Source organism: Hemicordylus capensis, chromosome 2, assembly GCF_027244095.1.
Source record: "Hemicordylus capensis ecotype Gifberg chromosome 2, rHemCap1.1.pri, whole genome shotgun sequence".
Classification (NCBI taxonomy): domain Eukaryota; kingdom Metazoa; phylum Chordata; class Lepidosauria; order Squamata; family Cordylidae; genus Hemicordylus; species Hemicordylus capensis.
The window spans coordinates 116,204,667-116,229,575 of NC_069658.1; the positions used below are offsets into that span (position 1 = coordinate 116,204,667).

General features: G+C 43.2%; 1 long non-coding RNA gene across 1 annotated transcript in view; it reads right to left on the reverse strand.

Moving 5' to 3' along the window:
• Positions 1-7,346: 7,346 nt before the first annotated feature.
• The window catches only part of LOC128342280 (uncharacterized), a 45,328-nt gene continuing 27,765 nt past the window's right edge, over positions 7,347-24,909 (reverse strand). Inside the window, exon 3 of the long non-coding RNA XR_008314887.1 lies at positions 7,347-11,225. This is a non-coding gene — a long non-coding RNA (uncharacterized LOC128342280). The remainder of the gene's footprint in view (positions 11,226-24,909) is intronic.

The following is a 24,909-nucleotide window of genomic DNA, read 5'->3' on the forward strand; positions in this document are numbered from 1 at the left end:
CTGCATGTTTTTGTGCTGTGACATGCAAAATAGGATGCTCACAAATTGGGTTTTAATTTATTTTATTTGGTTTTAGTTTTGTAAATGTGTAATTATTGTTCAGGAGCTGTTTTGTTTGGTCATTGACTGTAAATAAACTAAACTAAACTATAATTATCTCCATGGAGCTGATGCCACAACGGTTTGCACAAGGCTATCCATCCAGTGAATTTATTATGGGTGAAGTGACATTTAAACCACTCACATTCTTTGCCAGGGCTTTGTAACAGTCTTATTCCTAGCCTGTTCCAAAATATGATATATTTAGTTTGCTCTTTTTCTAGAAAGAGTGTCAGTACCAAGTGCCTAGACATTGGGATAAGAACACTTTTAAACTATTGCTCACTAACAAACTGTACCTTTGCATGTGACTTCAGTATAAATTCTGCAACATTTGCAACATTAATGCATTCAGCCTTCACCCTTTTTTGCCTTAATTAGCTGTCTTGGAGATTGGGCATTAGTCTTTGATTAAAAAGCATTTCCTGAAACGAGGGAGGGGGAAGCAAAGCCTGCTTTCGGAAACCTTACTTCTGTGCTTCTAATTTCTTCTGATGTTAATCAGATCGTTTCAATATGTGTTGACGATGCTGAAGATGAAAGACATAAAAACAGGGCAGACAGAAGGCGACATTAAAAAAAAACCCTCTGTTTAATTAGCATCTATTTTTACAAGCCTGTTTGATATCCCCATTTAGATACTTACCCTCACTTTAAATCTATTACATCTCAGTTGTGTCTCTACCAAGCTGTCAGCTAAACTGAATTAATCTTTTTTGCCTAAATTTTGAAGGAAAAAAATGAAAATAGAAGTAGTTGTTTCTGAGCATTATTTTTGTTTGAAGTTCTACTCCCATATATTAACTAGATTTAATTAAACTTGCTGCCAAAGAAAGAGTCCTTATTATGTAGTACAAAGGAACACTTTTAGGTAGTCAATTAGTTTGTTAGTTATTTGGAAAATGCACACTGTACAAGGCCTAATTCTTTTTATCTGCACCTACTCCTGTGTACTGGGCATTCAAAAGTTACATAACTGCTTATGTGGTTGATCACACAAATCATCTTTGAATTGCTTTTTTATTTCTTTTATAAAAGTGTGCCGTCAAGTTGGTGTTGACTCCTGGTGACCACAGAGCTCTGTGGTTGTCTTCGGTAGAATACAGGAGGGGTTTGCTACTGCCTCCTTCTGCGCAGTGTGAGATGATGCCTTTCAGCATCTTCCTATATAACTGCTGCTCAATATAGGTGTTTCCCATACTCTGGGAAACATACAAGAAGGGATTCAAACTGGCAACCTCTGCCTTGATAATCAAGTCATTTCCCTCCTGTGCCATTAGGTGGTTATACATAAATTAATATATGAAAATCTACTGATAGGGTATGATGTGCGTTAGGAACGTTTCATATTCTGTAATAACCAGGGGTATTAGTTGCTCCTCATAGTAATGCATGCTCAAAAATATGTGGGAAACTGCCCCCTACTCCTAAGTATGCAAAGTGGGGAATATCTTTCTCAGTATCATGGTGTTATCTGCTAACTATCGATATAGAACTTGCATATCATGGCAACCAATGATAGATACTGATTCCAGAAAATAAGAACTGTCCTTGGTAAACAGAGTTGGAGCCAATGCATTTCTGTGATTTCAAATATGGCTTCTCAGACTGAGCCCAAATAACATGGGGAAATATGAGAGTGCTTGACACAGAATAACACAAAAGTTGTTCTAGAGATTTCATTAATGGCTGGAAGTTGACTAACAAGTGAAGATGTAATTTTCTGGCAAGGCTTCCTGTTCAAGTCACTAATTATATCAAGGCCTCTGGTTTAAGCCAATGAGATAATGGCCTTTATACCATTGTAAATTAAAAAGCTACTTCACACTTCCAAATGAAAGTCCTGGCATTTCTTCTGATGCAATAATTGCCAGTCCTTCCTGTGTTGTCTTCGGCTTATAAATAGCAATAAATAAGTAACCGGAATGCATTAATTGCTATCCTTTCCACCTTCAGATTTAATATTCCCACAGCCCTTGTTAAGATATTTGCACAACCTCCAGTTACATAGGAAGTGTTACTGGTAGTGTGAACGTGTTAAGGCTTTAACCTTCCAGAAATATTCATGCAGTGAGTAGGAGAGATGCAAACTCTCTTAATTAGAACCACACTTCACAAAATGGGCTCACCAGTCTCAGAATTCATTTCTTCTGTGACTCTTGGCTTTGAAAAGAAAGAGATATAAGAAAAGAGTGTACCTCCAAAGTTCTATATAATACATAGGCTGCCTGAATTTCCTGTGATAGGGGAACAGATTGGAAATACCCAGTTCAGTAATCTATCTTCCCTAGTATTCTGTCTGTACTGTGACAAAGTACTCTCACAAAGGCCACTGTCAAAAATCCTAAGTATAAAAGGAACAGGGCAATCTGGGAGTGATCCAAGCCTCAATGGAAACCCAGGTCGTACTAACAATATTTTAAATGCATCTGGAGAATAAGAATATATTCCAAGGCAACACATTTTTACACACCAGTGCATGTAATAAAACCGTGATGGACATTTGTTCTCTGTAAAGCAGTTTCAGGAGGAAGCAATTTGCAGCAGATTAGTTCTTAAACCTTCCCTACCCACTACTTTATCCCTGAAACTCCCACCCAAACCTCTGCCAGTATTCTATACAAGGTTAGTATTCAAGATGCTCCTATCCAAGCTCAGCACAGTATCTTTGTCAGTGTCTGCCTTGTGTTTCTTTTTAGATGGTGTGTCCTTTTGGGACAGGGAAACATCTTATTCCTTTTCTGTGAATAAGAAAACTCATTCAATTTGAGAACTTCTTTGGTGAAAAGCAGTATGTAGTGAGGAGGAGGAGGAGGAGGAGGAAGATCGATGATGATTACAAATAGTTTCAATGCACAATTGATGGGGTATCTGGTTTATATGCAAGAAAAAAATTACATAAATAAGTGGATGGATCAAAAAGCATGCCCAAAAGTAAATGGTACAAGTGCCAATTCTGAAATTAATTATTGAAATTTTCTTTGAACTATAAAAATTATCAAAAAATCAGGGGGACAGGAATATGGATGCAACTAATACATGGAAGAGATATGAACCAGAAGAGGATCAATACATTCATCCCTAATAAATGCTTGTCTGGAATCCCAAAGTTATTCCATGTTGGAATTCCAGGGAGGAGGAGATGAGTGAGGAAACTGAAGGGAAAAGCAGCCAAGTGGGTGTGGCATTAATCCCCCTTGTCATCCCACACTTCTCACACTCCAAAGCTGATTTGATTAGAAGGAGCGGCAATGGAGGGGATTATTATACACAATGGGGGATTAGTATTATGATACGATAGGCTTGTTCACACAACCACTACGTGGGTAGGACACTAATCCTACCCACCTTTGGGAGTTGTGTGGACTTCCAATTTTCAATTGTGTGTGAGTTATATGCTAGGTTGAGGAGAGGAAATAAATATTGTGTGGGAGTCAGGTGCAGGATCTAACAGTCATCCTAACCAGCACATTACCAAGAGAAGAGGAAACACTCACCTCCCACATGATCACTTTGCCCTCCTCTGGCCCAGCTTATACAACCAACCAAAAAGCTTATACAACCAACCTCTGGCCCAGCTTATACACACAACCAAAAATTAGGAGCATGCACAGCTCCAAAGATGAATAGGATAAGTGTCCTATTTAGCAGTCGTGAGAACACCCCTAATGTGTAGTTCTAGCTTAAGGCTGTCACCAAATAGTGCCTAAGGGATAGTTTGAACTGGAAATTTCATGACCTGGGGCTAAATGAGTGTTGTCATTCTTTAAGATTCAGCTTCTTCCCCAGAATCCTTAGAAATTAATTTTCCAAGTGGGTAGTTGGATGCATTTTGTGTCTAGTGCACCTGCATGTAAATGTATTATTTATTTATTTATTTGACTTCTATACCGCCCAAACTTTCATCTCTGGGTGGAAACTTTCGTCTCTATAGTCAGTGCATAGCATGCAGTCAGTCAAATCCAGTCTTCAGCAATGTTTTTCTGACTCCAGCAAAAACAACAACACATAAACAATAACTTGTCCCATCACGTAAAAAGAAGTGGAGAGCAGAAGTATGGAAGCATCAAAGTATCCTTCAGAACTAGCTGTTCTCTTGGCATTTGTAATCTGCTACAATATGAACATCATTTAAAGTATTAGAATGCCAGAATGTTCTTTTGGATATATATGAAAAGTCAAATAATTATATCATTGGAGCAAATGCTCCAAAGTTTGAGGGACATTCTGAGTTTTAAGCACAGTTCAAGCCATGACTACTTAGGCTGAAATATTAAAATGGATTCCCTCACTACTGGCCCAGGGTATAAGCCTTAGAAGAGAAGATGGCACTCCAAGGTCCTGCCTCTTCAAGAGACATGACCTTTGGGACATGACCTTTGGTGTTAAAGCTTCCCTCTCCTTTTCTGTCAAGGAGATATGAAAAGTGACCAATAATGGTTGCTTTAGGGTTTACGGAGCTGTAATCCAGCTGTTAAGAACTTGGATTATGGGCTTCCTCATCCATACAGATGCAGAGCAAGTGCAGGAGAGATGATGACACTCTGAAGTGGCTGCTGGTTAGTGGAAGGTTAGTGGAACGCGCAATGGAGGTTGCTTTGTTTTATTAGCGCAAACAGCTATTATTGTGTAGTTTTCCCCTCCACTAATCAATACCAGGCAACGATTAATTGCTACAGCCCAGAATCAATCAAACTACAGGTGAACGAGGCAATTGTCAGAAAGGGGGGGGGATTCCTTCCCTCAGATGCATCTGTAAACATTCTGCGGTGGTGTGTGAGAATGTCAGGATCTGTCTAGAAATGTGCAGCTGGAAGTAACGAAACAAATGACAGCAATGGACAGAGGAGCGCGCAGCACAGGGGTGTGTGTGTGTGTGATGGAAACCTCCCCTCCCACTTTTAAATTCACATCCAGATTTAGAGGTTTCCCCCTTGGTTGCGCTTTTCAGTGCCCCATGTCCTCTGACTATTCCACCTAAAAGAGTTTGGAATCTCGTGGCTAAAAGTCATGCAAATGTCAAAGGAGAGTGATAGTATATAAGGGGAGGTCACACAGGAATAATTAATGGTGAAATGTGCAGATCAGCTAATTGAATAAAAGGCACAATCTCAACTGCAATTAGCCACTTCTCTATCTAAATACTTGAGGAACATAGGAAGCTGCTTTCTAACGAGTTAACCCTTAGCGGGACAGCACTGAGTGACAGCCTCGGCAAAGACCAAGTCCGGGACTGGGTTGGAGTTAGTAGACAAAGTGGAAGCCGTTAAGGGGCTGCAGTTGGCAGGCATAGCTGAGCAGTGAGCGCGAGCACCGGCTGGATGAGATCCTTCCTCAGCGCAGGAGGCGGGTACATTGGCAACAAGCCAGGGCTGTCTTCTCTGGCCACCAGCAACTCTATGGTTACTCGGAAGTACCGACGGAAGCAGGAAGAACATGGCCAATTAAGAGCCCGCCGAAATGGCCAGAGGGGGAATAATTAAAGCCAGCGGGGGGGAGGGAGAGCTTCCACGGAACCCCCGCCACCTCCAGCAACTCCCCCGAGGGGAGTAAGGTAAAAAAAAATTTTTTTTTTAAGTATTAAAACGTTCCCGAACCTCCAAACCGAACCAAACAGGGGTAGGTTCGATGGGGTGCCGGACCGAACTGTCTCGGTCTGGTTCGAGTCTGGTCCGGACTCGAACCGAACCGGGCCAGACGGTTTCATGCACACCCCTACTAAAGAAGTCATTTTGAACCACATCCATAGACCTGTATGAAGGAAAAAGACCAAGTTGTGCTCCATATAATAGCTGGCTCCTACTGTAACTTTGGCCGCAAATAATTTCAAGGTGGCTGAAATGATCTCACCTCCTTTAGAACAGAAAAATCTCTGGATAGCCAGAGAACTTCTCCGTGCCATATGGATAACTTGATCTATATGCGCCTTCCATGAACCCCTTGCTTGCAGGGTCACACCTAAATATCTATATGTATAGAACTGTTCTAATTGTTGATCCTCAATCGACCATCTTAACTGCCTAAGTCTCCTTGCAAAAATCATGACTTTGGATTTCGAATAATTGATCAAAAGATAATTGGCTCTACAGTAGAGGGCCAATCTTTTCAAGGCTCGCCTCAGGCCCGCCAAGTAATTCTGGTAAAGAATTATTTACTTACTTACTTGCCACAATTCTGACTAAAAGACATAAGGGAAAATACGTTTTACCATAAGTTATATCCTCTCTGGGCTGGATGGGATACACACCAGCCCCCTATGTTCAGGGAACAAGTGCACACAGTTCTTCTCTCCTGTGCCCACCCGCCCCCAACATGATGGCCTCACCATCACCACATGTGAACATGGAGATGGAATGGCTGAGGGCCAGTTCAGATAATATTTCATCTGCCAGCCCTAGAATGCATAATAGGGATGTGCACACTTTTTGAGCATGCTCATCCTTCCCTCCTGGTGTGCTATAATTCTAGAATGCAATTGGAGAAAAGGCACTTGGCACGCCAGGTTGAAGGAAGCACATACACATCCATTAGCATGCATATCACATGCTTGAGGGCTGGCAGATGAAGTATTATGTGAGATTTGTTACATTAAAGTGGGCATTCTGTCCACTGATGGGTACAGCAGAGGCAGGAATGTAGTACCAGGTGGGTAGGGAGCACATGTGTGTATTTGCTGCTCTCCATACAATGATCCAGCCCTCAATCTTTAAAACCTTATATGGCATAGTGGCCCCCAGTTCAAGTTAGGTGGCCACAGGCAAAGCATTATTGTTTTAGCCTGAGCACCGAATCTCAGTATGGAGATCAGGGTACAAGCTTAAAGAGCAGGGGTAAAGCAGAGGCTGGGCTTATATCACTTTGGGCCACTTCAAACACACACACCCCCCCCATTTGAATACTACTTCTGTGGTGCCTGAAACACAAGAAAAAGAGGATGTAATGATGGGGCATTTTCCATACATCATCAGATTAAAAAAGAAACAAGTTCAGGGTGAGACATAAGCAGCAGAGAAAAGCATGAAAATGGCAGCCCAACCATTGGATGAAGTTCAGTAGAACCAATTATGGCATGCTTTGTGCAGCTGCAAGCCTTAGGAGGCATTTAAGCAATGTGCAGCTAGAGATGTTGGATATCAACGTTCTCCTTCCCCCACTCAGCATGTTCTATATGGGGCACATCGCTAGACTCAAAGAGAAACAAGCTTGATAAAGGACATAAGCAGCACAGAAAAGTATGAAAACAGCCATTCAATCATCGGATGAAGTTTATTTGTTGTCAGAATTGGATACCACCTCTCATTAAAATAATTTCAAGGAGTTTTACAATATATTTAAAACAGGACAAATACATAACATAATTAAAACAATACAAATATTAAATTTCAATATTAAAGAGCAAGTTTTTTAAAAGTTTAAAAAAAAACCAAAAAACCATAACACAGTATAGATGTGTTACAGAATTCAGTAGAGTCCAATACGACATGGAGAATATTGTATCAGACAGTGTCGATATTAGAGATTTTACATTGAAACAATACAATGCAAAATGCTGCTGATAGGGGCTGTATTGAATTGGATCCAATTGTTCAACAATCAGCCCTAGTTACTGGCTCTTTCTCTCACAAAACAGCACCACTGTTATCCAGATGTTATTCGGACTCTCAGAGACTGGGGTACAGGAAGGGAACCTGAATCTTGGGATGGAACCTGGCCCATATACTACCATTTATTGCTAAAGTGCTCAGGCCTCAGAGCTCATTTAGGAATATACAACTGACAAGGCAATGTGAAGTGTCTGGACTGGCAGGTCCTGGCCAAATAGTAAGAGTTTTCCTTTCAGCTGAGCAGTACTTTTGGATTCCTTTTTCCCCAGGGTTCAGCTTCCAACTGAAGCCGCTGACCTCAAGGACCTTGAGTTGGAGATCATCTAAGTCTAGAATCAGGTGTGGACACCCAACCTAGATCTGACATTGGTGTAGATTTCTGAACAAAATCCAACTCTGAGCGCTGGCTCTTTAAGAATTTATATTAGCCCAATGACTAGTCAACAATTACTGTTATTAGGGAAAATACAGCATGTCTTCTATTCCGTTCCTGTGAACTGTTAGATTAGAGATGACAGAATACATGCTGTCCATTGATCTCAGCAAATATGATTCAAATACGGGTAAATTAGCAATCATGAAAAAGTTGATTGCTGAAAGCTCAAGTATTTATTATTATGAGATAGATTTCATTATATAATCTAGTTCAGTGCAGATCTTACAACTTGCTGACTGGAAGATTAATTTTAGAAGGAAGAACAAAAACCAGTTGCCCAAATTGATCCACATTGCAGCCGTTGTACAATGCATTGCGGGGTGATCATATTAGTAGACATAAATATGTAAAACTCACAATTTGACCTTTAGGAAGCCTTCATGGCTTTTTGTAATGGGAAACCTATGCAATGGCTTGTTTCAATAGGTAGCTAACTAATCTTCTGTCTTTCTTAACGGTCTGAATCCCATGTCAAGTATTCCAAAATACCTAGCCTTAATGAGGTCAGAGAAATAGCAACTTAGGGATGTGTGACATCCTGAAAAAGGTTCAAAGTACAAATTCCCTAAAAGGAGAGCTGTTAGTCTGATAATATGAATCACTTGCTGGCACCTTCACAGCTCCTGTAATTTAGAAACTGCCACCTCTGGCTAGATGTTTTCCCAACCATCTGCTTGTGAAGGGTTGGTGGGGGTGGGATAAAATATGTAGACCATCTGGAAACATTTCTTTAACACTAAAATTACATTTTCAACCATATTGCCAGCAGGCAGTATAAAAAGTTTCACCTGAATGAGGCAAAATGATCAGATCTTGGACGTATACTAAGTTTGATATAGCCAAGCAAAATTTGCTGTCATTTAACACAGTTAAAAAATACTAACTACCTAAACCAATAGGTTTGCAGGTCAGAAAACATGGCATGAATATAATCCAGCGTTCTTATACATTCAACCTATGAATAAAGCTAGGTTTAGATATGCTAATATTCCTGTAACAGTAATTCAAATTCTGCACTCTAAATAAATAATATGATCTATTGTTTTCATTGACACTTGCATACATGTTTTTTTTTTTTTTTAATTGTAGAGCCATTCAGGCTGCCAAGTTTTAACAAAATTCAGAACATTTGGGCCACTGAGAGAATAAAGAGCCAGGAAAAAGAAGATGTATGCAACAGTTGATAGCAAAGAAAGAGGGGAGTCGATTCATGGGGGAAGAGAAGATATGTAGGATTGGAACTGAAATTTCTCCAAAGCAAATTGCCCCTGGACCCCAAAGAAGACAGGACACATGTATATGGGTAAAACTAGGGCCATACATTTATTACTACAAAATTTGGGGGAGAAGCATCAGGTAATAAACATTTAGTGCGGGCAACTCCACCCGCTCACAGGGGCCTCCAGCCTCCTAATGAGAGCAGTCAGTCCCCAAAGCTGATTGGGCGAAGCATCCGGGCTAGGATCAGGCCACCAGCTGCTGGGTAGCCAACTGCATGCCACACAGTTTCCTGTGCCAAGGAGGTGGCAGCCCATGTCATGCCCCCCTCAAGCCAAAAAGCTCTGAGTGGGTAAGCCAAGCAACCATCTAAATGTGACATATAATATAGCTAGTATAATTATTTGATTAAAGTGATTGTTGTAGTTTCATAGCCTACGTGTATAACTGAATGAAGTATTGATGTTGATAAGGGGAATGGGTTGTTAGCATGATTTAAAAGGTTGTTAGCATGATTTACTTCTGTCTAAAACAAAAGATAAAAGGAAGTGTGTGTGTGTGTGTGTGTGTGTGTGTGTGTGTGTGTGTGTACATGAAAGAATGCATGAGTGAGCAAAAGACATACCAGCCCCGAAGACAGGATAAATTTTGGGAAGAAGATACAGATAACCCCAGTTTGACCAGGGAAAACTGAATAAAATGCTGAAGGCAGCAGGAAAGGAGTTGCTCAAACAAGGACCATGATCAGTCCAGAGATAAGGACGAATGCCAATATAGAACAGCAAATAACTTCAAAGGCAGGCAACCCTTTTTAAGTCAGGCATCAACAGAGGTTTTCTCTGAGAAGCACCAAAGATCGTGGGGCCCCAGCTTCTCCCAACACCCAGTTTTAAAGACTGATCACCTTTAAATGGGGCTGGTAAGTATGCATGTGTATGAGAGTGAATGGACTATAGTTTAGCTAATACTTAGGGTGTAAAAATAAACTGATGAACTAAATCCAGCTGGTGTTCGAGATCTGTTTTCTTTTTGGGACTTATACTAGCCTATCCGGAGCAATGCTCCTAATTACAGGTGACCCCGTTATTAATTGGTCACAAGAACAGTGCATTCTCAGCCAGCCCGGGCCACGAAATCCTGAGGGACTGTTCCATGCTCCACCCTTCACACCCCAAGGGTTCCTGCAGTTGAACACCAAAGTATCCTAACCTCCCCATGACTGCACTCACCTGCCACCAAGAGGGGGTGGTTAAACCTCTGTTTTACCCCCCCTTGCCCTACCTGTCAAAAACAGCTTTGTATAGGCCCTGACACAACTTCCCCAAGAAAACATCATTGCCGACGTCTGACAAGTGAACACCATCTTGTCGGTATAACTGAGTCACCCCATAAACTATCCCCTCATGCAAAATAACAACCCCCACCAAGCACATGGACCATGCAACACAACTCCCAGTTAAACTTCTTATGGGCCCAGGCCCAAGCTGGGGGATCCCCACCACCACACAAAAAATGGCGGGGGATCAAATTGAACCGAATTATCAAAAAACCAGGCCAATGTGCCACTAAACTGTGCAGATCAGCTTCTGCTTGCTCAGTCAGTGCCTTGCCCTTAAGCAGCACCAGATTGTTTGCCCCAAAATGGAGGATCAACACATCAGGAGAACAGTGTTGCTGGAACTATGCCTCTAGGAGAGGCATCAAGTGGCACCACAACATCCCTCGACAACTGAGCTGTTCCACACGGGCAAACTCACAACAGCTCAACTGTGTGTCGATGCTGGAAATCCTGGCCAGCCGGCTGTCCCAGAAGATGAAACTGTGGCCACAAATCTGCTCCCAAACTGAGTGATCAAATACTCCCGGATCTGAAAGAGAAAGAAGAGTTACTCATTTAAAGGGGCACACATACCTCTTATAATTTGAGGAGTGCCATCAGCCTATGCCCTGAATAGACCTTGCCGGCAGTCCCAACCTGGCAGCAGTTGAAGTAGCCCCTATCCTAAAAGAATGAGTGATGAAGTCACACATGACCAGCCCTTCCCCTCCCAAGACAGCCTAAACCACAGATCAAAATTGGAACTGGGTTAGTGGAGTTCCATCAGCGTGCCGCAGCAATGACCCAGGTTGTCACCCCTAAATGTCAAGAAACACTCCAAAGCCACGGGGTATAGGGCCACATTGGACCCTCTCAGCAATTGAAAAGAGGCACCACGATCCCGCTGGTCTGTCTTAGATGAATGCAGGTGAATCACTGCAACAGAACCATCCAGCTGCACATCTCTCCTCTCCAGGGTTCTGCTGGATAGGTCAGTCCTAGAAGACACTACTAACTCACTAACTTGCAGCACCCCTAAAGCAGCCTAGAAGAGGGAAGCTTCATATGGAGAAGAACACAAAACTTGAAAATGCGAAAGGATTCTGACAAGCACATAGGGGTAATAGGGGCTCTGGGGTCTGGCAGGCAAGCGTTCTTTCTCCTCCAGCCTTCTAACATCCTCCATAGCCTAAATTCACACAGATGGTCTGGAAGCCCCAGATGCTTGGCCTCAAAAGCCAGAGCTGCCAAGCACCCGATCATCTATTGTGCTGCAAGGCCCCTAGAATGCAGCTCCACACAGAACTGCATCATGTGTTCAGCAGGCAGAGGCCATGAGCTCCCTAACTTGGCTCCCCCCTGGAGTTCTTCAAACTCACCGCAGTGCACCTGGTAGCTCCGTCTGGTGCTGGGTGCCAGTGACTAGGCTATTGCTCTGTCAGTCTTCTCTCTATTCCCCCCCCCCTTTCATTTGTGGGCAGCAGTATCAAGCCAGTGTGTGTGCATGTGCATTCAGAATGGGGCCTACTTGATTCAGCCTGAGTAGGATCTAAAATTAACTGAGCGAACATCAAAAAATGTGTGAGCGTGTGCACATGTGCACACCTTAGAGGGAACATTGGTTGGGATGTCAGTGATTTGTTCAAACTGTGCCAACTGTTGGTGTACTCCCCCTTCACGGGAAGGGACGGACACATGATTTGTAACCACATCTAAATCAGATATCCGACCAGCCAGCTAGACCAGTTATGGTCCACCGGCTTTTTCTTGAGTGCTTCATGTTATTTGCACACCGTCCTGACAGCCCCCTTTGTCTCCTGCTCCCTACACAGCAATGAGAATATGTCCACATATTTGTTGTGTCAGATCTTCTCCTTGGTGGCTGGCAAAAGGTGGTCCCCATAAGGCAAGTTTTCTGCTAGGACGAATCGTGTTTCAGACTGTCCGGCTTTGCTAGCCCCTTCTGCTTTTGCTGTAGCCCCCTCCTTGGTGCCCGGCACCCCAGTATCCTGTCACTTCGCCTCCCACAGAGATCTTTTTTAAAAAATCAGGCTCAGCCACCTTACTTGGTGCAGTCAGTGTTTGGGGCACGGTAAAACTAGGAGCCTGCCACCCAGGTTGTGTGTAAGGTGGGTAACCCCAAACCCCAAGGCCTGGCCCCACCATGGTGCATGGACACCCCAAGATGTATGCTCACCAGAAGGGCCCACACCCTCATTTGGTGCATTGGGATCGGCATCTTCCACCAGTGGAAGTTGTGCTGGTACAGAAGCCACCCCATCCTCAGGCACCTCCAATGCCACCAGATGCGCTCCCATCTCCTTGGACATTGTAGACTTAGATTTAAACTTGGTCTCATGTTTATGTTTAGATGGCTCACCTTGCAGAGGCCCATTCTGTCTGTGTTTCTCTAATGCCTTAATTCTAAATAGCATAGTGGCCAAGGCCAAATATCCGTCATCTTCAGAGGAGGGGGAGAACTCCACGGGGAATGGAACAGGGTGGCATGGCTGTTTCGGGGCAGGTGCTTTTCCCTTGTTTTTTCCCTTGCCCTTCCTCTTAGGCACATTTTTCTTAGGAGCCATGCTGACCCACCAATGGTAACCGCCCTTTTAAAATAACCCAACCAAAACAGCCCAACTATCAGGCAACCCCTCAAATGGCAACTACCAGCCCACCCATCCAAGCTGTCGTAAAGTAAAGTCCGAAAGTGTTCCCATGCAAACCACTTCCAAGACGTGCTCCCAGCCCCCAAATTCCAACTCTCCCACCCATCAAAGCTGCAGAGGATCAATGAAAAAGCAGCAAGTTCCCAAGGACCGCCAAACTGCTCTGCAGTCAAAAGAAAGGGGTCAATAGTGTCCCTCACCCAAGACTCTCTGTCAAGCAATGATGTCACCCCTGTGCGACCTTGCCCTGTAACCTTGCTTGAGCCCCGTGACCCAGCCACCCACTCCCTGCAGGCATCCAGCCTGAAGGGCTCAAACCATCCAAGCCCCAAGGAGGCCACCCCCGAGTCTCCTCTTTCACTGCCGTTACCCTGAGAAGCCTCCATAGCTGCCAAAACATGGCAAAAACAAGGACAGGATTGCCCCCGTAGCTGCAAACAGTCAGATCAGTCCAAGGATGCTGAAGCCACTTAAAAGCGGCTGGACTGCTCACAACCGTCAAGCTCCAGATGTGTTGTGCTGAAGAGGAGGGGGCCAGCTCTATGAACACAAGGATCCAACCTGGCCCCCTGATTGGTTGCACCTGCCCAAAGGCATGAGGCAGGGATGAGCGTCTGCTCTGTCCTCCCGTGACCAGGCACAAACCCCACCCCACCCACAACATACAGCATTGGGTAGGGTGGCAATTCAAAAGAGAATTTCAGGGTTCCTCTTGAGGAGAAGAATCAAACAAAAATTTTCTCAGATTTTTTTCCAGATCCCTAAGATATGTGTTATGCACTAAGTTTTAGAATCTTTAAAAATCAGCACCAGTACTTTCCCACACAGATGTTTGTGCAATTATGAGGGCTAATATCTTGCTTTCTGAAACAACGAAGAATCTCAAGGCTCTGATGTCTGTTCCAGGATAGCCATTACCATGTACGTGAGCTCAACAATTAATGGACATGCATGATCATGTGGATATGGGGCCAGCAATTTGTGTGAGTAGGGCTGGAGAGGCACATTATAGCTTTCGCTCACGCAATGGGCAGCCTCTCAGACCGTATTGTCCAAACGAAACCAACAACTAATTCTGCCCTAAGTCTGCTTACCATTTCTTAGATAAACTGGGCATGTTCATTCTTTGAATTACCCACCTGAGCCCAGTATGAAAGGAAAAGCAAGAGTGTGCCACTCTGGTCCCAGCCACCCAGCATGGTGGTCCCACAGCCATATGAAATCGATTTTTTGGCTAACAGCTACAGCTTCTCATTATTTGTTGTGTGCTCAAGCCAAGTCTGCAAGACTTGTCTGACTTCAAACCAGACATTCATAGCAACCCACCCAGGACTCAATAGTCCTCCTGTTTTTGCTTTTGGCCTGAATGGACCAAAGCAGAGGGATTGCTTCTTACTGGTCACAGTAAATGGCTGGTGGACAGATTTGGCTTGCTGGGTCACACACTCTGCAGGACTTCTCTAGACAGATGCCAATGGCTGGTTTCAGTCCATTCAGTTTCCATACCTGACAGAGACTTTCTGCTCCTGAATCTTGCTCACAGCAACCACAGCTAGATCCTGCCACTGCCTTGAGTCTCATTACTGCAGTCACTCCAGGATGAAGCTATGAACAGGCACCATCAACAACATGACTCATGACAGCTTTGAACTCAGCTCAGCTTGGCTCCTGGGTCCAACACCCTGTCCATTACACCACAGTTGCTCTCCTCTCCTCTCTCTCTGTACCCCTTTTAGCCCTCCTAAATGGACGGAGATTATATTTCATGCCCAAGTAATTTTTCTCTATTCATGTTTTCAGTTCAATAAATTAAGAGTTTTTTGTTTTTTTTAAAGCATGTAGGGAGCTCCACACATCTGCTCCCACTGATTTTGTAAATATGGAACGGCATAGTTGTCAGCTACATTTTGTAATCATGACCCCAAATGCCAGATTCCAATTCAGTTTTTGTAGGCATATTTTCCATTATTCACCTTATTTAATATAGTGTCACTTGAAAGAGGAAGTGATAAGCGTTCTTACAGTGATTCAAAGGAATACGGCGCCTTCTTCCTTTATTATGCATGCTACATTTGAAGCTAATGAAGCATAACCTCTGAGCTGATACTTTTATAGATGAAAGAGACATCGTGTTACATATTCTATTTATTTCATCGGTTCTGTCACAGCCTGCACAAAATGCAATGATTGCCTTGTATTTGAGTGCTGACAGCTGACAGGCATTCTTGCTGATGTCTTGTCTAATAGTTGCTCACTCTGTGCATATCCTTTAAGGTGCTAACTATGAATGAAGGAACATGGAAAAAAAATGGGTCATGGCATAATGGAACATTTAATTAAGAATTGTCATAGAATAATCCTAACTAATCTGTTTTGCATGGCTTGATTTTTTTTTAACCTCACCGTATGTTATGCAGTTTCAGAAGTGTTATATGTTATGATAAGGCTGTTAGTCTGCCACCCCCAACCACTCCTTTTATTTTAAATACTCTGGCATCAGCTAATTTTGTTTCCAATGGGATTTCATTGATGTGAACAATAAATTAATAAATAAAATGTAAACTACCAGATAAGACAGCTCAGGTTTTATTTTTAATTTTTTAAATGGCATTGTTTCCTTTACCTTCTGCAAGGTTGTTTTTACTTATTAAAAAGAATCAAAGGGAATAATACATCTCACAATAGAACAAATATTGTTCATTGCACTGGTGGAAGGCCATTGTTAGAGCCTATGTAGATTGCAGTTTTAGAGCCTGTTTTATTCGCGTGTCACTGGCCTCATCGGGAAAATAAATTCTGTCTCCTGTGTTGTGGGGGTGGGGGGTGGGTGGGGAGTACATAATATTGTTCTTAACTGTAAAAATTCCCCAAATACACAGTCTAAAAATGGTGGCTTATTTAAGAGGCACTGCTTTAATGTTTTAATGACATAAATTTTGCTTTAGCACAGTGCATAAAAAATCATAAATGCTTCTCAGTTAATGGAGCCTATACAATTCTTCAGAATAAACAATCTTTTTTTTCCCTACCCATGCAGCAGCCACTTTAGAGGCATATATTTGCAGCAATGATATAGCCGCAGAGCCAGGCATTATATAGCTGGGGTAGAGATGCGCATGCTGTTCATCACTTGATGACTGCAATGTCACAGCCTCATGGATCAGGTCCCTTTAACAGGACATTCCCATCAACTCTAGCACAGTGCTTCTCAATGTAAACTGTACATACACTCAGCTCCGAGATGCTGAAGTCCAATTTATCTATTATGCTTGTGGGCTGCCCTGATCATGTCATTGCTTACAGCAGCCAGAGCTGGTCCTAGCATAAATAGCACTGTGGGCGAGAAAAGCATTGGTACTCGCCTCCCGACCACCCGCCAGGTGCTTTATTAGTGTTGCCAAATTGTGTGCCTTATACAAGATTGCAAACCTTAGTAGTGTAACAGGTCCTAATGTTGTCAGGCTTTCCCAGCAATGCCCATGAAAAGGGCCCAGAGCTACTCCTGAATAATTTGCTGTTTTGCTGCCAGCTTTCCCTGGCTCCCTGGCATATCACTCCCTGCGCTCCCTGGCTCCCTGGCGCTTCCTGGCTCCCTGGCATATCACTAATGTTTCAATGGTCTTCTGCAGCTAGTACACTCAACAGTGAGTTGCCAAGTTCAGCGCCCCTGAAGTTGCTCACTTCAGTACCTACTTCAGGTGGATATCCTAGGTGATCACCAGCTCAAACCACCCCTAACGCTGGCCCTTTCTCCAGCCCAGGTAGGCAGCTCTGGTATGGGAGAAATAATGGGCAGCATTTCAAGACAAATTAAAACAAATACTAATGCATTAATACTTCCCTGAATAGAGCACTGTGCAAAAATGAATTTTTTAGCTGCTCTCCATGTTTAGAACCTTTGAGCATCAAAGAACCTTTGAGCATTTTAAGAGAATAAACCTTTGAGCATTTTAAGAGAATAATGATAGCAATATGGATTACCCTGGTAATCTTCCCTAAAACATATACTTGTGATATATGGGGAACTTAAAAATACTGGTAAGAAAAGCATATACTTCCTGTCGTGAACAGTGGCTTATATACAGATGATCATCCATTTTATGCTATAATACCAAAATAAAAATAAAAGATATGCACAATTTTCATTGCAGGGAACATTTCACTGTTGCCCAAAACAAATAGTGTTGGCTTCTACTAAAAATGATAATAATTTCTCTGGGCACCTTAAACTCTCTGAACAGTTTGGAATAATTAATGGTTAAAGTGCACTTTAAAATGCTCCCAGTGTTCCTTTTTTGCTTAGATATTACAGACTACAATCTTGTATAAAGTGCCTGGCATTGCTGGTAGGGAGAAATGCAGAGAAGAGCAAAAGAGAGAGCATGGTCCCAATAATCCCCATGATCCCCATAGTCTGGGCCCTGTTTATATAGCAACAGACAAAAACCTGCTGAGAAATTTCACTTGTCATGTGGACTCTTTGGCTTCCTTTGAACATCCTCAGTGCTGTTTTCTTCTTAGCACAAAATCTGACTTTGGCTTGAAATTTAGCTTTTTTAACATTTAAGTACCACAAGCTTCAGAAAGGAGCAGAGAGCGATCTCACCCCTCCACACTGGACCACTTTGTGGTGCACCTACTGCTCCAGTTCAGTGAAAATGGTTGGGGTAGTTCTGTTCATAGGGTTGCAAGTTGATCAGGTCGGTGGGACAGCCTGACCAGGTTTTTGCTTTGGGAGCAGCAGCCAGAAAAGCAAGCATCAAGGTCAAGTATTTTTCTCCCCAGTAATTTTGGACTGAGGAGATACATTAGAAACTGCTGGACTCCACCTCCAGACCCACCAGAAACCACTGGGCATCATTCTTGACTTCACTCTAGGTACTAGATATTACACAAATCCTGTAAAGCAAATCTAGTTAGCGTTCCTACCCATATTATGTGCAAGACATCAGCTCTATTACATGGAACTTTATGGAATTGAGATATTATCAAGAGAATTTAGAAGGCAGCCATCCCATGGAGGTATAAGGAGCTAGGGGTGTGTACGGAACTGGTTTGGCCAGTTCTGTTTGAAACTGAACCGGATTTGAACTGACCCGGCCTGATCTGGTTCTGCGTCCACCCAAATGGGGTCCAGTCGGTTCAACCATCAAACTAGGCCAAACTGGTTCAGGGGATTTACTTGTAAAAGGGAATCCAGTGAGGATTTCCCTTTACAGGGGGAGGGGGGGAGGGGGAGTACAGGGGGAGGGGGACCCTTTCAGCAAAAGGAAGCCAAGCGGAGTGAGTGAGTGAGTAAGTAAGCTGCTTACCTGGCCAGTGCCGCTCACCACCACTCACCCTCCCGGTGGCCCCAGCAGCATGCTCCCCCCTCTTTTACTGAGCAACTGTCTCAGTGGCAGCTTGGTAAAAGAGGGGGGTAGCACACTGCTTGGGGCCTCCAGGAGGGTGAGTGGCAGCCATTGGCCAGGTAAGCAGCTTACTTATGCATTCTCCACCCCCACCTGACCCCCTTATCATGTCAAACTGATTCACCCACACTGGGCCTGCTTCGGTTCAATCACGGACTTAACCACCCTTGGTTCAGTCCATGATCAAGCCAACGGAATGGCCCCGGTTCAAGGCAAACCAGTTCGGCATGAACCGTTCATGCATACCCCTACCAGGAGCTGGGTGAAGTCTGTTCAATGGGCTGTGTGTGTTTGTCTACCTTTTCTTATTCAAATTTCTCTTCTTGCTGTTGCTGGAGAAGATCCAAAGTGGCTTATAGATATTTAGAACTGTACATTGTAGATGCTGCAGTCAAGTAAAAAACAACAACAACACAGATATAGCTACTTAGTGATCTGGACACAGTTATAAATACCCAAATACAAAACAGCAGGGTGGCCAAAATGAAAAGAGGACAGGACTTCCAGAACATAGCTATGAAGATGAAGGAATTTTGGCAAGTGGCAAAAGCCACACCTGCTGATTTTAATTCTTCTGAACAATTACTCTAGGTAAATGCTTCCCAACTTCCTTTGTCTCTGGAAACCCTACAAAATAAAAACTTGTGGCACAAAAAGCTAAGAACATAATGTATGTATAAATCAATACTTCCCCTTCAAAATACTTGCAAAATAATCAGGAAAGGTTCTGATCTCTCCTTGTGAGAAGCTGAATGGTGAAAGCTGCATGTGCTCTTACTGCACACGTTTGTTTTGTACTTGAATCCAGGAGAAAGAGCCCATGGGTTCTTTCTCATAGACTAACATTTATTTGCAGAGGCAATGAAAGAGATGCCATGGATGATGAAACTGCTCATTCATATGCCAGATATAAATACTCAAAGATCATTATAAAGGTTATCTACATAAAGACAATTCCACTGCATAAATGATGGCCTTGAAGTGCACAAATTAAGAAAACTGAATAAACTGATGAACCAAAAGGTTTGGTTAACATTAGTTGTTGTTTCAGGAACAAACACAACTTCACAATGACTTTTGGCATTGCTAATGTGATTTTACAACTTTTTACAACTTTTTGCTGAGGCCGGGGTGGAGGGGAGAAGTTCCATTGTGTATTACATGTGTAAATCAATATCCTGAACAACTAGAAATTGGAGAAAAACTACTCTTGTTTGTTTTACTACTATTTTTAGTATGCAGAAAACTATTAATTACAGAAAACGATCAGCTACAGAGTGATTGTGTCTCTAAAAGAGGCAATATAGTCTGGGTAATCTCCTAAACATGTGAAGGTTACAAAAGGTGTGGCAAAACTGCAGGCGGTGGGGGGGAGGCACCAGACACCTGAGTAATAGTACATCCCCAACATTTGCTGCTTGGGAGATACCTTTGTGGCCTTTGATGGAAAAACAATTGTGTAAGTTGGCCCTGTATATTGATACACACACAGAGCACATGCAAATGGCCCAGTTCATGCAAATATGTACTCTGGCTCCAGCATGATCTAGAGCAAGTGATTTCCCCATATAGCATCAACTCACCGAACTCTCTTGTATTATGGGGGAAATCCTTTTTTTTAAAACCACCTATATTGTTGTACTAATATTATTGATCTGCCTACTTATCTAAATATTGAAATTACAGCATTCAAGCTAATATCTAGAATTTGCAACCAAACAGAAGGTAGTGTTTTCAAAACAATAGTAGTAAAGGGTGAGGTTTGGAGGAATCCAAGATAAATTATGAGGTGAAAATGTCTTTACTAAGTATGTGGGAGCTCTTTCAACTGACGTTCTGGAGCGGGGGGAAACCTCTTCTTGGACAAAAAAAAAGTAAAAATCTATCTATCACAGAGGCATTTTTGATCCTGTTATAACAAGACCTGACTAGATGATAACTAATTTCAATAAATAACTCAGCAGTTTTAACTAAAGCCATTTCAACCACAATACATGCTGTCATAATGCATTGCTCTCTTTGGGGGCAGAGCAGGAGTGTTCATCTCTCGCTGAAACATATTATTTATAACAGTTTTTCTCTCCCCTTTCTGCCAAAGCACTGGAATAGCATACATGCTGCCTCCTCCACTTTTATCTTTACAACAACCTTTGCAATAGGTTGGGTTGAGAGATGGTGAGGCTCTTCACATGAACAGCTCTATCTGGGTTTGCAGAGCCCCATCCGAGTAGGGCTACTTGTGTGGAACGCCAGGATTGGGTTTGATCCTGGCGCTTCCCCACCAGGTAGCCTGGGTCCCCCCAGGGCTATTATCAAGGTAAAAGGGCACAAGCGTGCCCTTCTGTCTTGGTGCCCAGTCATGTGTCTGCTTGGGCTGCCTGCAGCCCAAGAAGCTAGAGAGCCACATGCCTAGAGCACCCAGCTTGCAGGGAAACCCCCCTAAGTCACTGCGCTCCTTGTGCAGTGCACTGTGGGATTTCTGGAGGCTGGGCTGCATTTCCCCAGCCTCCAGAATGCTGCACTGCTTGCTGAAGCTATGATTGTGTGTGCGGAGACATGGCACACTGAGAGGATCACTGCAATCATGTGGGGGAAGATAGGTATAATCCTGCATTTCCCCCAGCCCTCCCGAGCCCTAGTGATTTTGGTCATGTGAACAACCTTATTGACTGGCCAGTAGAGGGTCTTTTCCATAATGGCATTACAACTTTCAAATGTCTCTCAAAGAAGGACCACCTGGTTCTTATCTTGCTGGCTTTTAAAGCAGGCAGTACAGACAATTATATTGTCTAATGAAACCTAGTCTAGACCCAGCAGATGCAAACAACTCTAGACCTGTGGCCAATATGCCCTCCCTGGGCAAGGTGCTTGAGAGTGTACAGACTGACCAGCTCCAGACACTCTTGGAGGAAATGGATAATCTAGATCCATTTCAATCAGGCCTCAGACCTGGTTTTAGACCAGAAACAGCTTTGGGCCCTTTGGGATGACCTGTATAGAGAGCGAGAGACAAGCAAAGTGCAACCCTGTTAATTCTCTTGGACCTCTCAGCAGCTTTTGATACCATTGACCATAGTATACTTTTAGATAATCTGGCCAAATTGGGTGTGGGAGACACTGCTTGGAGGTAGTTGTACTCCTACTTCAAGGCCCGTTTCCAAAAGGTGGTGCTGGGGGGTTACTGCTAAACCCACTGGCAGCTTTACTTTGGGGTTCTGCAGGGTTCCAGTCTTCCCCATATACTGTTTAACATCTACATGAAGCAGCTGGAAGAGGTCATCAGGAGATTTGGCCGGAGGTGTCAACATTCTGTGGATGACACTAAGGTGTATCTCTCTTTTTCATCACACACAGGAAAGGTGGTGACTGTACTGAATCAGTGCCTGGATGCAGTAATGGACTGGATGAGGGTGAATAAGTTGAGACTCAATCCAGACAAGGCTGAAGTAGGGATGTGCACAAAACTGGTTTGCCCAGTTCAGTTCAAATTCGAACCGGGTTCGAATCAGGAGAGGGCGGTTCGGTTTTGGTTTTGCTTGACCCCCCCCCAGTTTGATTAGAATTCAAACTGGTTCAAACTGGTTCAAACCAGTTCGAACATCCAAAAGTGGGTGGGGTGGTAGCTGGCACCTATGGGTACCTACCACCCAAAGCAATTGGACACTCGTACAGTTTTTTTATGAATTTTTGAATTTTATTTTTGTTTTTTTTCTCATAGGGTATAATGGGACTTGAACCAGCCCATTATTCCCTATTGTGGAGCACCCATGGGTGCCAACAACCACCCAAACCCCAAAGCAATCAGACACTCCTATGATTTTTTATGAATATATGAAATATTTTTAATTATTTTTCTCATAGAGTATAATGGAACCCGAACCAGTCCATTATCCCCTACTGTGGAGCACCTAGGGGCACAAAAGTGGGGTGGGTCATAGGCACCCAGGGGATGTCAAAGGACAGATAGTTAAAGCATGTCAAAGGACAGATAGTAACTGATTCAGAGAAGATCAGAGATGGAAGGAGTATACTGAAAATCTGTACAGCAGGGACGTCAACATCCAAGATACTCTAGAAGATATTCCCTACTTGCAAGAACCTCTAGTACAGAAAAATGAAGTTAGATCAGCACTCCGGTCATTACCAAGTTGGAAGGCTACAGGAATTGATGGAATAGCTAAGAAATGTGGCAGTCAACAGAAGAAGAAACAGTCAAGGCTCTAACCAAACTATACCAGCAAATTTGGAGAACGACACAATGGGCAACAGATTGGAAGAGGTCAGGTCGACATACCCATACCAAAGAAAGGAGACTTAACAGATTGCACAAACCATCGCACAATATCCTTACTTTCACATGCTAGCAAAATAATGCTCAGGATCATCCAATGCAGATTAGAGCTCTACATAGAAAGGGAAATGCCAGATGTTCAAGCTGGTTTCAGAAAAGGCCGGGGAACAAGAGACATCATTGCTGATGCACGCTGGATAATTGAGAAAGCCAAAGAATATCAGAAAGAAGTCAATATGTGCTTTGCTGACTACAGAAAAGCCTTTGATGGCATCAACCATGTGAAGTTGTGGAATATCCTTAGGAAAATTGGCATCCCAGAACATCTCATTGTTCTCATGAGAAACTTATACACAGGACAGGAAGCCACAGTCCGGATGGAAAATAGTGAGACAGACTGGTTCCAGATCGTCAAAGGAGTAAGACAAGGCTGAATACTTTATCCCTCTTTATTCAATTTATATGCTGAACATATACTGAGATAAGCTGGATTGGAAGAAGATGAGCATGATCTTAAAGCTGGAGGAAGAAATATCAATGACGTGCGCTATGCTGATGACACCACTCTGAGAATGAGGATGATCTGCAAGCTCTATTAATGAAAGTCAAGGAGCACAGTGAAAAAATGGGACTACGACTCAATGTAAAAAAGACTAAACTAACGACAATGCGTACAGCAACCAGTCTCAGAACTGACAATGAAGACATTTATTTATTTTATTTTATTTTATTTTTTATTTTTACATTTTATATCCTGCTCTTCCTCCAAGGAGCCCAGAGCGCTGTACTACATACTTGAGTTTCTCCTCACAACAACCCTGTGAAGTAAGTTAGGCTGAGAGAGAAGTGACTGGCCCAGAGTCACCCAGCTAGTATCATGGCTGAATGGGGATTTGAACTCAGGTCTCCTCAGTCCTACTCCAGCACTCTAGCCACTACACCACGCTGGCTCTGAACATTGAAGTGTTGTATAGCTTCTGCCTGTTAGGGTTGACCGTCAACAGTAAAGGATCCAACAGTCAAGAAATACGCCACAGACTAGCACTTGGTAGGGTTGCAATGAAGGCCTTGGAAAGCATATTTAGATGTTATGACATGTGTACACCTACAAAGATTAAAATCGTTCAGACACTGGTTTTTCCCATGACACTCTATGGATGTGAAGGCTGGACTTTGAAGCATTGATGTTTTGAACTTTGGTGCTGGAGAAGACTTTTGAGTATACCATGGAGAGCCAGGAAAACAAACAAATGGATCATAGAACAAATCAATCCAGAATTTTCACTCAAGGCACAAATGACCAGGCTCAAACTTTCGTACGTCAGACACATTATGCGAAGATCCAGTTCCCTTGAGAAATCCATAATGCTGGGGAAGAGAAGAAGAGGATGACCAGCAGCAAGGTAGATGGACTTGATTACGACAGCAATGAATGCACCACTGAGAGACCTTGAAGGCCAAGTTGAAGACAGATAATCTTGGAGAGAATCTATCTATGTGGTCGCTAAGAGTCAACACTGATTTGATGGCACTTGATTGATCAGTCAGTCAATCAGTCAATTGATCATTGCAGCCTCTGAGTGCTTCTGGATCCAAACCTCTTCCTGGTATCTCAGGTTGAGGAACTGGCCAGAGATGCTTTCTATCAGCTTCAGCTGATACACCAGCTACATCCTTTTCTTGAGATGAACGGCCTTAGAACATATGCTGGTAACCTCCAGACTTGACTTCAGCAATGAGCTCTATGTGGGGTTGCCTTTGTACATAGTCCCCAAACTGCAGTTGGTACAAAAAGTTGGTACAGAATGCAGCAGCCAGGTTGGTCGCTGGGTCATCTTCGAGTATCCACATTACTCCTGCGTT